The sequence below is a fragment of the Zingiber officinale genome, chromosome 2A (genome assembly GCF_018446385.1).
Source record: "Zingiber officinale cultivar Zhangliang chromosome 2A, Zo_v1.1, whole genome shotgun sequence".
Taxonomy (NCBI): Eukaryota; Viridiplantae; Streptophyta; class Magnoliopsida; order Zingiberales; family Zingiberaceae; genus Zingiber; species Zingiber officinale.
Window position 1 is genome coordinate 63,443,147 of NC_055988.1, and position 15,539 is coordinate 63,458,685.

The following is a 15,539-nucleotide window of genomic DNA, read 5'->3' on the forward strand; positions in this document are numbered from 1 at the left end:
GACTTGAACCGTTTGTATTTATGTTATAGATTGGGTTTTCAAAGTCTAGAACATAGAGTCAATTCTCAAGATGTGCACTACAATAGAACATTTCATTGAAATAAACGGAACAACATTTGTCCTTTATTATAAATGAGAATCTTTTCTTGTCCAAACAAGAAACAGAGATGATGTTCTTAGTTAAGGCAGGCACATAACAGCACTCTTCAAGTTCTAAAACGAGTCCAGTGGGCAAAGATAAGGAATATGTTCCTACAGCTAAAGAAGCAACTCTTGCGCCATTTCCTACTCGTAGGTCCACTTCGCCCTTTGTCAATATTCTACTATTTCTCAAGCCCTGCACATTAGTACAAATGTGAGATGCACATCAGATATCTAATACCAATGAAGAAGAAATAGATAGATTGACTTCTATAACATGTATACCTGAGGTAGAAGTTTCACTTCTCTTCCTTTTCACTTCCTCTAGGTATAATTTGCAGTCCCTCTTCCAATGTCCGGTCTCACCACAGTGGAAGCAGGTTCCTTCCTTAGTCACCCCACCTTTGGGTTTCAATGCATGAGCTTTGCCCTTGCCTTTGGCTTGGGCCTTACCCTTACCTTTGGGCTTCCATTTTCCTTTGTCCTTTGGCACCATTAAAATGGTGCTAGGTTTTGCCTTCTTAAGGTTGAGTTCAGCAGTTCTCAACATGCTCAACATCATAGGCAATGGTTTGTTAATTTCATTCATGTTATAGTTCATGACAAATTGACTATAGCTTTTGGGCAATGATTGCAGAATTAGGTCAGTGGCCAATTCTTGGTCTACAGGAAATCCCAGTCTTTGTAGGTTTTCCACATACCCGATCATTTTGAGCACATAAGGCCCTGCGGGACTTCCTTCTTACATTCTGCATTGAAATAGAGCTTTAGAGATCTCAAATCTCTCATGCCTTACTTGTCCTTGATATAGTTGTCTAAGGTGTTCAACCATATCATAAGCGTCCATGTTCTCATGTTACTTCTGAAGCTCAGAGTGTGAGTTAGAGCCCTAGAACTAATCATTTGATGATTGTATTATGGACTTGTTGTATCATATTCTTATATAAATAAAGGCATTTGTTTTTGGTTATTATACTTACTTGTATTGGTGCCAAATAAACTAAGTATAATAGCGTCCTTGAGTAAAAGGTTCTCACCTATATCAATCGGTTAGTTGAACTGATAGTGAGATGATATAGGGAACACTACTCTTAATCATTCCTAGTCGAGTATTAACATTCAGGGACAATGTTAATGCAATAAGACTAGCATGTAGGTCAACTCGATGACTTGATCTCACAAGTCATGGATATAGAGATATCAAGTTGACACATGGGTATGCATTGGAGAATGTATACCGAATGACCCGCCATGAGAAAGTATCATGGATCGTTATATGAGTGTCATATACTTTCTCATGTGGCTATTAGTATGACTACTAGTCCTTAGACCTGAAGTCACCATGGATCCCTACATAAGGAGTTATGTACTTTGGTTTCGTCAAACGTCACCCGTAACTGGGTGGACTATAAAGGTGATTACTGGGTATGTAACGAAATATGCAGAGGGATGTGAGTGATGTAGATGGGATCTATCCCTCCTATATGACGGGAGCGACATCGATATTCTTGATAGAATGAGACCACGAAGTGCATGGTCATGCCCAAATGAGTCAATATGAGATATTGAGCTCATTTGATTTAGTGAGTCTACTTAGAGATCAAGATTTAGATTGGTCAGAGGATGACACAGTCTATGCCTCACATTGATCAATGTAGATATTTAGGATAGAATGCCACTTATCATATATTGTGAGGAGTCATAATTAGTAGTCACAAGGTGATGTTGGATCTCAACATTCTTGTAACTTGGGTAATAATGATGTGTTGCTCGATACCGCTCATTACTTATGCTCCTAAATGGGTTTAGGGGCATTGCCAATGTTACAAGTGTTGGAATGTATACTGAAAGGCTAAGCTTTGTAAACATTCATTATGAATAAAGAATCACATTTGGTCAAATTGTCTACATTTGTTTGTAGTTGTTCATTTAATTTATATTGTAGATAACATAGTATGTGGTGTCACATGCAGAAGATGATGTTATCAGTACCTTATAAATTATAAACAGTAGCTCACGACCAAAATGGAAAGGAACAAACCATTAGAAGGTCGTAGTGTAATTAGGTATTAGTTTATCTTGACTATATAATTACACTAGTACACTCAGAGTGTATTGAGTAGGACCATTTGAGGTCGTTTCTTTTATACTGACTTTATAAAGGAACAAAGACTTCGGTTATTATGGAAGTGTGTGCTCTTAATCCTAATATAATAACAAGCATATATATTTGATATTTATTTCTTTAATTTATCAATGGGTGAGATTTAGTTCGATGAATCAATAAGCCCGATAAGTTGGGAAATGGTATCACTTATAGTGTGTGTTGTAGATTATAGAAGGAAACTGTGTCCTAGAGATACTAGGTTGATAATGTCCTCAAGAGGAGCTCAAAAGGATTGTCATGTTAAACCCTGCAGGTGGACCTAGTCCGACATGACAATAAGGTTGAGTGGTACTACTCTTGGATTTAGATATTAATTAAATGAGTTGTCAGTAACTCACTTAATTAGTGGACATTCGATATCTTAAACACAGGGAGACTAACACACTCATAATAAGAAGGAGCCCAAAAATGTAATTTGGGATTGGTTCGGTAGTTCAATAATAGTTCTCTAGTGGAATGAATTATTATTGATAAAATTAAGTTGTGTGTTCGGGGCGAACACGGGATGCTTAATTTTATCGGGAGACCAAAACCAATTCCTCCTCTCGGTCCCTATCGTAGCCTCTTATTTATAGAGTACTATACCCACCTATACCCACCTTCTATACCCACCAATAGGGGGTCGGCCAAGCTAGCTTGGGAACCAAGCTAGGGCCGGCCTAGGTATAAATTGGGGTGGCCGGCCCTAGCTTGAACCCAAGCTAGTGGGGGCCGGCCAAATTAAATTAAAAAGGAATTTTAATTTTAATTTTTATTATGTGGAAGAAATAATTTATTAAAGAGAATTGAAATTAAAATATCTCTCTTATAAAAGATCTACAAAAGATTAAAGAAAGAGATTAGATCTCTTTCCTTAATTGTAGATTGGTGAGATATTTTATTTTCTCTCTAAAAATTATTCACATGTTGTAAAATTAAAATTATAGAAATTTCCTTTTATCAACCATGAAGAGATTTTTGAAGAGAAATTTTAATTTTAAAATTTCCGGAAACAAATTAGGAAGTTTTAATTGTTGATTGAAACTTGTCCAATTTGATTTCATTGATGTGGCCGGCCATAAGATTTCAATTGGGGAAATTTTATTTTATTTTTCTCAATTAAATCATGTCAAGGAAATTGAGGAAATTTTATTGTAATTAAATTTCCTAATTTGCCTAGGCCAAGGAATATAAAAGAAGGGGTGAGGGTGCCTTCATGAGATACAACCTCTATTATTTCTCTCCCTCTTTTATTCCTTGGAGTGGCTGGCCATCCTCTTCCTCTCTTCCTCTTATGGTGGCCGAACCTCTCTCTCTCCCTTGGAGCTCTTGTGGTGGCCGGATACTACTTGGAGAAGAAGAAGAAGGAGGAGAGAAAGCTAGCATCTCTTGGAGCTTGGTTAGTGTTTTGATTTTCTTCCTTGGTGAAGCTTCTTCTTTTGTGGTCGAACCTAGCTAGGAGGAGAAAAAGGTGGTTGGTGGTTTCTCATCTCGGAAGATCGTTGCCCACACAACGTCCGAGGTTAGAAGAGGAATACAGTAGAAGATCAAGAGGTTTTTCTACAAGGTATAACTAGTAATTTTTCTTTCCGCATCATACTAGTTATTTATGGAAATAATACCAAATATAAGAGGCTTACGTTCTAGTATTTCGAATATGTTTTTCGAAGTTGTGTTCTTTTGTTTTATTTTTTCCTTGTGATTTGATTGTTCTTTTTGGTTAACCTAAAGTTATTTTAGGAAATTAAATATTAGCTTTCTATAAAAGGTTTTGTCTAGTCGGTGGTGGTTGCTCCCATATCCAAGAAGGTCATGTGCCTCGCCACGTCAGTACTGGGAACCAATTATGGAAATTAATATTTAATGGAATTAATAACTTAAGGCGATTTGGGTCGAACGTGTTAAGTTCTGCAGGAGACCCAAGTCAAAACCTAAAAGAACGAATAGATTAAGTTTTGGATCAAACGTGTTAAGTTCCGCAGGCGATCCAAAATTTAATTTAAAAGAACACATGGTAGCTAGGAAAAGGTTCAAACCTTTTGTACAAATTTTTTATACAGTGGAACCTCTTGGTTTTCCGAGTAGCGACCAACAACAAGAACCTATAGAGTCACACACTAAGGACAATTAGATGGATATTAGGTTAATATGATGAACCACGAGGATTAGATTCATGTGATGAATCAAATTGGATTAAGAGTAATCCTAATTGGGCTAATTGAGTTGGACTCAAGTTGATTCATGTGTTCAATGATTCTAATTTAGAGTATGACTCATTGAATAAATTTAATTAAATGAATTAGATTCATTATATTAAATTGGCTTGAATTAAATGGTTGGATTAGATCAACCATGAGAGAGATTAAGTCAAGTTTGACTTGACTTGAGAGGAAGAGGAAGAGTCAAGTTTGACTTGCCTTTATGCCACATCATTTGTGACTTGACATTAAGTGGCCAATGATGATGTGCCACATCATCATAGTTAGCACATGTGTGTGCCACCTAATGGAGGTTACAAATCTCCTTTCAATTTAATGTGGCCAGCCACATTAAATGAGAAGGAGTTACACATGTGTGGACGGCCACTTTGTGAATGAATGGGATTCATTTTCATTCAAGGTATTATTCCATCATCTTCTTGCTTGGTCTATTTTCTTACTCTCCCTCTCCTCTCCATTACCGAGACCTTCTTGGTGTTAGTTAGAGCCCCAGAGCCAATCATTTGATGGTTGTATGGACTCATTGTATCATATTCTTGTATATTAATAAAGGCATTTGTTTGGTTATTATACTTATTTGTATTAGTGCCAAATAGACTAAGTATAATAGTGTCCTTGAGTAGAAGGTTCATACCTATATCAATCGATTAGTTGAATCGATAGTGAGATGATATAGGGAACACTACTCTAAATCATTCCTAGTCGAGTATTAACATTCAGGGACAATGTTAATACAATAAGACTAGCATGTAGGTCAGCTCGATGACTTGATCTCACAAGTCATGGATATAGAGATATCAAGCTGACACATGGGTATACATTGGAGAATGTATACTGAATGATCCGCCATGAGAAAGTATCATGGATCGTTATATGAGTGTCATATACTTTCTCATGTGGCTATTAGTATGACTATTAGTCCTTAGACCTGAAATCACCATGGATCCCTACATAAGGAGTTATGTACTTTGGTTTCGTCAAACGTCACCCGTAACAGGGTGGACTATAAAGGCGATTACTAGGTATGTAACAAATTATGCAGAGGGATGTGAGTGATGTAGATGGGATCTATCCCTCCTATATGACGGGAGCGACATCAATATTCTTGATAGAGTTAGACCACGAAGTGCATGGCCATGCCCAAATGAGTCAACATTAGATGTTGAGCTCATTTGATCGAGTAAGTCTACTTGGAGTTCAAGGTTTAGATTGATTAGAGGATGACACGGTCTTTGCCTCATATTGATCAATCTAGATGTCTAGGATAGAAGGACAATGACATATTTTGTGAGGAGTCACAATTGATAGTCACAAGGTGATGTCGGATCTCGACATTCTTGTAACTTGGGTAGTAATGATGTGTTGCTAGATACCGCTCATTACTTATGCTCCTAAATGAGTTTAAGGCATTGCCAACGTTACAAGAACCTATAGGGTCACACACTAAGGACAATTAGATGGAGATTTGGTTCATATGATGAACTAAGAGGATTAGATTCATTTGATGAATCATATTGGATTAAGAGTAATCCAAATTGGGCTAATTGAGTTGGACTCAAGTTGATTCATGTATTTAATGAGTCTAATTTAGATTATGACTCATTAAATCAACTTAATTTAATGAATTAGATTCATTATATTAAGTTGGCTTGAATCATATGGTTGGATTAGATCAACCATGAGAGAGATTTGATCAAGTTTGACTTGATTTGAGAGGAAGAGAAAAAGTCATGTTTGACTTGACTTTTTGCCACATCACTAGTGAGTTGGCAAGATGTGGACCAATAGGATTGCTCCACATCATCAATGTGTGCCACCTCATTGAGGTTACAAGCCTCCATAGCATTTAATGTGGCCGGCCCACATTAAATGAGGAGGTTACACTTGTTGCCATGTCATTTAGTGAGGTGGCAAGATGTGGACCCATAGTGTTGATCCACATCATCCTAGAGTGCCACCTCATGGGGGTTACAACTCTTAATGGTCTCCACATTAATTGGAATTAATGTGGGGGTTACACCTCCTAGAGTGGCCGGCCACTTGATGGCTAAGGGGTTGTTTGAATTTCCTCTAATTGATTCATTCACTCTTCTTCTCCCTTGGGGTGCTCTCTCTTCTCCTTCTCCCATTCCTTGGCCGAACACTCCATTGGTGCTAGCACACCTTGTGTTTTGGTCATCTCCTTCTACTTGTGTCCGTGTGGATACATATAGAGGTTGTCTACTTTGACAACTAGAGATCCGGCGACATCTTGGACAAGCGGGAACGCGAAGGGCTTCGCTACAAGGGTAATGATCTTAACTTTAGTGTAGATCTAAAATTTTTACAAACTCGTACAAGAAAAAGGTTTTTCGATAATTTTGTTTACGAATCTTTGCACGAGATCCATGACTTTGGGTGACTCGGGGTTTTCGCGACGCGAAAAAGCGGTTTTCGCGGCCTGAAGAACCCTACAGTGGTATCAGAGCCACGTGCAAAGACTTGTACGAGTTCGTTTGTATTTTTAAGAAAAATAAACCTTCTGTGATTTTCTGTAAAAATTGAGTTTTTAGAGTTTTTATGAGTAATTTTTACGTAGAAGCGAAGCACAAGTGTCTCGGCACTTGTAGGCTTCGGCTACCGGAAAGTTTCCTTTTAAACGGCTTCGTTTTGCACCAAATCCATTTGGGACAGCGGGGTCGGGTGCCATTAGATCGCAAAGGAGCAACTCACGATGGTTAGATCGTGGGTAGGTGTTAGTTAGAGCCCTAGAGCCAATCATTTGATGATTGTATGGACTCATTGTATCATATTCTTGTATATTAATAAAGGCATTTGTTTGGTTATTATACTTATTTGTATTAGTGCCAAATAGACTAAGTATAATAGCGTCCTTGAGTAGAAGGTTCATACCTATATCAATCGATTAGTTGAATCGATAGTGAGATGATATAGGGAACACTACTCTAAATCATTCCTAGTCGAGTATTAACATTCAGGGACAATGTTAATACAATAAGACTAGCATGTAGGTCAACTCGATGACTTGATCTCACAAGTCATGGATATAGAGATATCAAGCTGACACATGGGTATGCATTAGAGAATGTATACTGAATGACCCGCCATGAGAAAGTATCATGGATCGTTATATGAGTGTCATATACTTTCTCATGTGGCTATTAGTATGACTATTAGTCCTTAGACCTGAAGTCACCATGGATCCCTACATAAGGAGTTATGTACTTTGGTTTCGTCAAACGTCACCCATAACTGGGTGGACTATAAAGACGATTACTGGGTATGTAACGAATTATGCAGAGGGATGTGAGTGATGTAGATGGGATCTATCCCTCCCATATGACGGGAGCGACATCGATATTCTTGATAGAGTAAGACCACGAAGTGTATGGCCATACCCAAATGAGTCAATATGAGATATTGAGCTCATTTGATTGAGTGAGTCTACTTGGAGTTCAAGATTTAGATTGGTCAGAGGATGACACGGTCTATGCCTCACATTGATCAATCTAGATGTCTAGGATAGAAGGACACTTGTCATATATTGTGAGGAGTCACAATTAGTAGTCACAAGATGATGTTGGATCTCAACATTTCCTGTAACTTGGGTAGTAATGATGTATTGCTAGATGCCGCTCATTGCTTATGTTTCTAAAGGAGTTTAGAAACATTGCCAACGTTACAAGAACCTATTGGGTCACACACAAAGAACAAGTGGATGGATATTGGGTTCATATGATGAACCAATTGGATTAAGTTCATATGATGAACCAAGATGATTAGATTCATTTGATGAATCAAATTGGATTAAGAGTAATCCAAATTGGGCTAATTGAGTTGGACTCAAGTTGATTCATGTATTCAATGAGTCTAATTTAGATTATGACTCATTAAATCAACTTAATTTAATGAATTAGATTCATTATATTAAGTTGGCTTGAATCAAATGGTTAGATTAGATCAACCATGGAAGAGATTTGGTCAAGTTTGACTTGACTTGAGAGGGAGAGGAAGAGTCAAGTTTGACTTGACTAATTTCCACATCATTAGTGAGATGGCAAGATGTGGACCAATGGTGATGCTCCACATCATCATGGTATGCCACATCATGGAGGTTACAAGCCTCCATTCTCATTAATGTGGCCGGCCACATTAAATGAGTAGGAGTTACTCATGTGGCCGGCCACACAAGTGAATCAATGGGAATGAATTTTGATTCATTGCTCTCATTCATTTCATCTCCTTCCTCTAGCCATTCTCTTCTCCCTTTCCTCCTTCTTGGCCGAGAGTTTCAAGCAAGGTGAAGAGGAATGTGTTAAGGTCCAAAGAAAAGGGTGAAGTGAAGGTCACAAAGGAGGATACCTAGAGGAGTATGTGAGATTCCTTTCCTTTCTCTCCTTTTCTCCCTTTTCAAATCCTACCCGAGAGCTCTAGAAAGTTCTAGCACACTTGGGGCTCTCTTCTCCATCCTTTGAGTGTGAGAGACACTCCTTGTTCGTGTGGATATCATTAGAGGAGTGTCTACGTTGATACTTTGGAGATCCGACACGTACCTTGGACAAGCGGGATTTGCGAGGGCACGCACCAAAGGTATAAAGTGTTTTCCTTTGTAGATCTACTGTAGATCATTGTTTATAACTCATACTTGTGTTTTCGAAATTTTTATTTGCACGGATCCTACGGCTTTGGGTGATTCGGGGTTTCCGCGACGCGAAAAGCGATTTTCGCGGCCCGAAAAACCCAACAGTGGTATCAGCGCCACGTGCAAGGCTTGTACGAGTTTGATTTTTGGTTTTATGAAAACTAAAGTTTCTGTAATTTTCTGTAAAATTATGTTTTTATAGTTTTTATGGGTAATTTTTCCGTAGAAACGAAGCACAAGTGTCTCAGCACTTGTAGGCTTCGGCTACCGGAAAGATTTTTCCAAAACGGCTTCGTTTTGCCCCAAATCCGTTTGGGACAGCGGGCTTGGGTGTCATTAGATCGCAAAGGAGCAACTCACGATGGTTAGATCGTGGGTAGGGGTACTGCCCCTAACCCCGCAAGGGGATTTGTTCCGCGATTGCACCAAAAATCGCTAAAAACGTACCCGCCGGGAAGATTTTTCCGAAACGGCAATGTGTCGGCCCAAATCATTTTGGGACAGCGGGTTTAGGCGCTGTTGGATCGCAAACGAACCCTCGCGATGGTTAGATCGCGGGTAGGGGCGCTGCCCCTGGCCCTGCAAGGGGATCCGTTCCGCGATTGCGCCCGAAACCGCTAAACGGGACCGCCGGGAAATTTTACTCGTAAAAATTGTAAAAATTATTTTTAAAATTATAGAAAATTATGAAAATATATAATTTTGAATTATATATTAATTTTGTGATAGTCATGGCCCAAAAACCCAATATGATTGGATTGTGTTGTAATTCATAATACGGCCTGCGTGCCGTTATGTGTTTGCGCGTGTTGTATGTTTTTTATTTTTCCGCGACCTGCGCGTCGTGCCTTCTCTTATATTCTTATTGTAAATTAGATTTAGACTCGAATGTAACTCGAGTTTCAAATTGTAATGTACAAATTGGAGCGGTGGAGGGTCCACACGAGACGGAGTTCCAAGGCGGGCACGAGCAACACAAGATGGTCAAAGGGAGGAGCTTGGAGAAGCTGTTGACCCTAGGTTGACCATTCGATCTTCTCATTGGCTTGAGAAGATCGTAGTAGGGCCATGACTAAATCACAAATATATTAATTAGTTAATTGCTTATGTATATGATGCATGTTTAATAAGTAATTAATTAATTAGTGCCTTACGATTAGATTAGATCTAAGTCGTGCACATGATGCACCCTTGCGATTAGATTAGATCTAAGTCGTGCACAAGATGTATCCTTTTCGATTATATTAGATCTTGATCGAACCAACTCTAAATGCCTAACCGTGCCTTGATACCTATCACTACCTCGATCACATGTATTGTTGAATCTGCTAAAGCAGAGTAACACATATTATCTTGGTAGGGTACAGATGGACAATCTTGGTCCCGCCTATCAACGCATGGGTGAATACAAACTCAATTAGATTGAGTATTCCTAGTTACTCGGTAGGATCGAGTCAACTATAGGCATTCTTCCAATAGTTGGAATGATAGGTCAAAAACACATCTATATTAACTCTCGGGCGTATTAGACAAAGCTAACTCGAGTTTTAATATAAATGCGGATATTGATTTTATAAACAAGAGTTGCATAGAGATGTAATTGGTAATCGTTACCTACCGATCATACTAAGCCTTGGGCGTATTAGCCAAAGCTAACTCAAGGGTTAGTATGATGTGGATCTTGTCCCACAAGAATTATTGAATTCAGTGGGAGCATCATTTAATTAAAGGCCTAATTAAATGATTTTAAAAAGAATATGATATTTATTTCTGCAAATTTTCTGTTGTAGATAACCATGACGTCGAATACGAACTCTTTCTCCCTGCGTTCTGTCTTTAAGAAGGACAAGCTCAACGGAGCAAATTTCCTGGACTGGTACAGGAACGTAAACTGTACGTTCTGGAGCAGCCCATTCCGGAGGCTCCTCCTGCCACTGCCACGCGAGCTGACCGGGATGCTTACAAGAAGCATCAAGATGACGCATTAGATGTGTCCTATCTTATGCTCGCAACCATGAACTCTGAGCTTCAGAAGCAACATGAGTTGATGAGCGCTTACGATATGGTTGAACATCTTTGTCACCTATATCAAAGATAAGCAAGGCACTGGAAGAGGAACTCCAAAGAATACCTGGAAGATCTTACGAAGAAGAGAAATAAGATTTCTACTTCAGGTATACATGTTATAGAAGTCAACCTCTCTATTTCTTCATCGTGGGTATTAGATACCAGATGTGCTTCGCACATTTGTACTAATGTACAAGCGCTGAGAAATAGCAGGGTATTGACGAAGGGTGAGATAGACCTACGAGTAGGCAATGGAGCACGAGTTGCTGCTATTGCTGTAGGAACTTATCATCTATCTCTTCCCTCTGGGATTGTACTAGAATTAGATGATTGTTGTTATGTGCCTGCCTTGACTAAGAACATAATTTCAGTTTCTTGTTTAGACAAGAAAGGATTCTCGTTTATAATAAAGAACAAATGTTGTTCTGTCTATTTAAACGATATGTTCTATTGTAGTGCACCTCTAATAAACGGACTCTATATTCTAGACCTTGAGAGCCCTATCTATAACATAAGTACCAAGAGGTTCAAGTCAAATGACATGAACCAAACCTACCTCTGGCACTGTCGCTTAGGTCATATAAATGACAAGCGCTTATCCCAGTTCCATAAGGATGGTATGCTAGACTCATTTGATTTTGAATCATATGAGGTATGCGAGTCATGCCTACGAGGCAAGATGACCAAGACTCCCTTTAGTGGGCACAGCGAGAGAGCGACTTATTTGTTAGGACTCATGCATAGTGATGTATGTGGCCCTTTCAATGTCGCTGCTAGAGGCGGTTATAGGTACTTCATCACATTTACTGATGACTTCAGTAGATACGGTTATGTGTACTTAATGACACATAAGTCCGAATCCTTTGAAAAGTTCAAAGAATTCAAGAATGAAGTACAAAACCAGCTTAGCAAGAGTATTAAGATACTTCGATCCGATCGAGGTGGAGAATACCTTAGCCATGAGTTCCGTGACTATCTAGCTGAGTGTGGGATTCTATCCCAACTCATTCCTCCTGGAACACCACAGTGGAATGGTGTATCCGAACGGAGGAATCGTACCTTATTAGATATGGTACGATCTATGATGAGTCACACAGATCTTCCGACATATCTATGGGGATATGCTCTAGACACGGCAACTTTCATACTCAACCGAGTTCCATCAAAGGCCGTGATAAAGACAACATATAGGATATGGACTGGGAGAGATGCCCAGGTGTCTTTCATGAGGATTTGAGGTTGTAAGGCTTACGTTAGACATCAAGTCTCAGACAAATTAGGACTCAAATCCGACAAGTGTTTTTTCATTGGATATCCCAAGGAAACTAAGGGATATTACTTCTACATTCCCAGTTAGCACAAGGTAGTTGTGGCAAAGACTGAGGTCTTTCTAGAAAGGGACTTTGTTTCTAGAAAGACTAGTGGGAGCACGTTCGATCTTGAAGAAGTTCAAGATGCGAACAATAGCACTGATGCCTCGATGGAAATTGAACAGGAACCACAAAGTGTTGTGGATGATGTTGTTCCACAAGGAGTTGAGGAACAACAACCGGTTCAAGTAGACATACCTCTTCGCAGGACTGATAGGGTACGTCGTCAGCCTGAGAGATACTCATTTCTCTTGTCTGACCATGATGACGTTATGCTGATAGAGGATGAGCCTACCACCTATCAGGAAGCTGTGATGAGACCAGATTCCAAGAAATGGCTAGAGGCCATGAGATCCGAAATGGAATCCATGTACACCAACCAAGTATGGACTTTGGTTGATCCACCTGAAGGGGTAAAACCCATTGGGTGTAAGTGAGTCTTTAAGAGAAAGACTGACATGGATGGACTTATCTATAAGGGTCGCTTGGTAGCTAAAGGTTTCAAGCAGAATCATGGTATTGACTATGATGAAACCTTTTCTCCAGTAGCGATGTTTAAATCCATTCGGATCATGCTTGCTATTGCAGCCTACCATGACTATGAGATATGGCAGATGGATGTCAAAACCGCGTTTCTGAATGGAAACCTACTCGAGGATGTGTACATGACACAACCTGAGGGTTTTGTAGATCCACAGCATACTAGTAGAGTATGCAAGCTGCATAGGTCCATATATGGACTAAAGCAAGCATCTCGGAGCTGGAATCTTCGATTCGATGATGCAATCAAACAGTTTTGTTTCATCAAGAACGAAGATGAACCTTGTGTCTACAAGAAGGTTGTAGGGCATATAGTTGTCTTTCTCATATTGTATGTGGATGACATACTACTCATTGGGAAGGACATCCCTATGCTTCAGTCTGTCAAGACCTGGCTAGGGAGTTGCTTCTTGTTGGTGCAATATCCCTCAGGTCAAGGTTGACCTGGGTAACCAAGCTGAGTCTTGGTTTGGGTTTAGATGTTTGACAATAAGATATTGATTGAAAAAGAGTCAAGTAGGTCAAGGTTGACTGGATACTTGACTGGGAAGTCCTAACTGGGATGTTAGGCAAAATGAAAGACCTAGTGAGTGAAGCTAGGCAGTATGAAAGTCCTGGTGAGTGAAGCCAGGCAGAAGAAAAGTCCTGGTGAGTGAAGCCAGGCAGAAGGAAGTCCTAGTGAGTGAAGCTAGGCAGATGGAAATCCTGGTGAGTGAAGCCAGGTGAAAGTCCTAGTGAGTGAAGCTAGGCAGATGGAAAACCCTAGTGAGTGAAGCTAGGTGAAAGTCCTGGTGAGTGAAGCCAGGCAAGGGAAAATCCAGATGGATCAAGGATGATCGGACATCTGGTGCTCGGAAGTCCAAGTAGGTCAAAGGATTGACTGGATACTTGGCATGAAAGAAAAGTCCAAGTAGGTCAAAGGATTGACCGGATACTTGGCACAGAGAGAAAAGTCCAAGTGGGTCAAAGGGATTGACCGGACACTTGTTAGGGAGTCTAGCAGGTCAAGGGTGACTAGATGCTAGGCATGACATACCACGGTCAAGGTTGACCGGATGTTGGTTTGGGAGCTTTGGGACTTGGTTTTGGACAAAATCAAGTCTTTGGATCGATCGATGGATCGATCCGGACTGTCGATGAATAGAGCCTCTGGATCGATCCGTGGATCGATCCAGAGGTCCCAATCGATCAGTGGATCGATTGGGACGCGGCTGCTTCGCGCGATAAGGGCTGGATCGATCCGTGGATCGATCCAGGCGCGTTTTTAGAGCACAGAGGCGCTCTGGATCGATCCGTGGATCGATCCAAAGCCTCCCCGATCGATTGGGAATATTCGAATCGATCGGGATCCGATCGTTGACATCGTTTATAGCTGCAGGCGTTCGATGGCTGCGGGATCTCTTCACGATTTCATCTCAGATCTTCGCCAGCTCCTCCACAGTGCTCTCAAAGATTAGATCGCCAGTTCTTGAAGGATCTTGGAAGCTTTCCAAGTCAAGAGGCGGATCAAAGGCAAGAAGAGAAGCTAGGGTTAGGGTTTTCTGTACTCATTGTAAGCTTTGCGCTTGTATTTTGTTTCCCTTTCCTTTCTTCTTGTACGGAGAGTCTTGTAGGGCTTCTCCGCCCTCGGTAGTTACCGAAAAGGAGTGTTTTCATAGTGGAGGGTGCGTGCGTGGTGTGGATCCTTGGACTAGTCACCTCTTGTGAGGTGGATACCAAGTAAACCAACCGTGTTAGCGTTGTTGTATTTGTTTCTGTATTTTCCGCTGCATATTCTTGAAGAAACGAGCAACGACGAGCAACACCGAGCAACGAGCGAACGCGACGAGCTATTCACCCCCCTCTAGCTACTTTTGGTCCTAACAAGTGGTATCAGAGCAAGGCCGCTCTTCACCGGAATCATCGCCGGAAGGGTCAAGCATAACAAGAAAAGCTAGAGGGTGAAGAAGTTGGAGCAAATTCTTCAAGTTCAAGACTTTATCAAGCTCAACTTCAAGATGCAATTCCAAGATGGGCTTGGATTTGACACAAGGGTGGCTCCACCATACACTTCTACGAGTTTCGATTCTTGGAAATCAAGAATAAAAAATTTTCTTATGATGGAGATAGAGCAATGGTTTGCTCTAATGGAAGGCTTCAAGGCTCCAAGAAATTCAAAGGGAAAAGTTCTAAAGAAAAGCAAATGGAGCCCGGAACAAGTCCAAAGGTGCGAGGCAAATGACAAAGTGACCAAGCTTTTGGTCAATTTATTGCCAAGCACCATTCTTTGCAAAATTGGAGAAGTTGAAGATGCAAAGGAACTTTGGAGCAAATTGGCTAAGCTTCATGAAGAGATCCCCTCCACTGTACAAGATCATGAAGAATCCAGAGAGGGTGACTCTTTGGAGCAAGACCAAGAGGAGGACTCCGAGGTT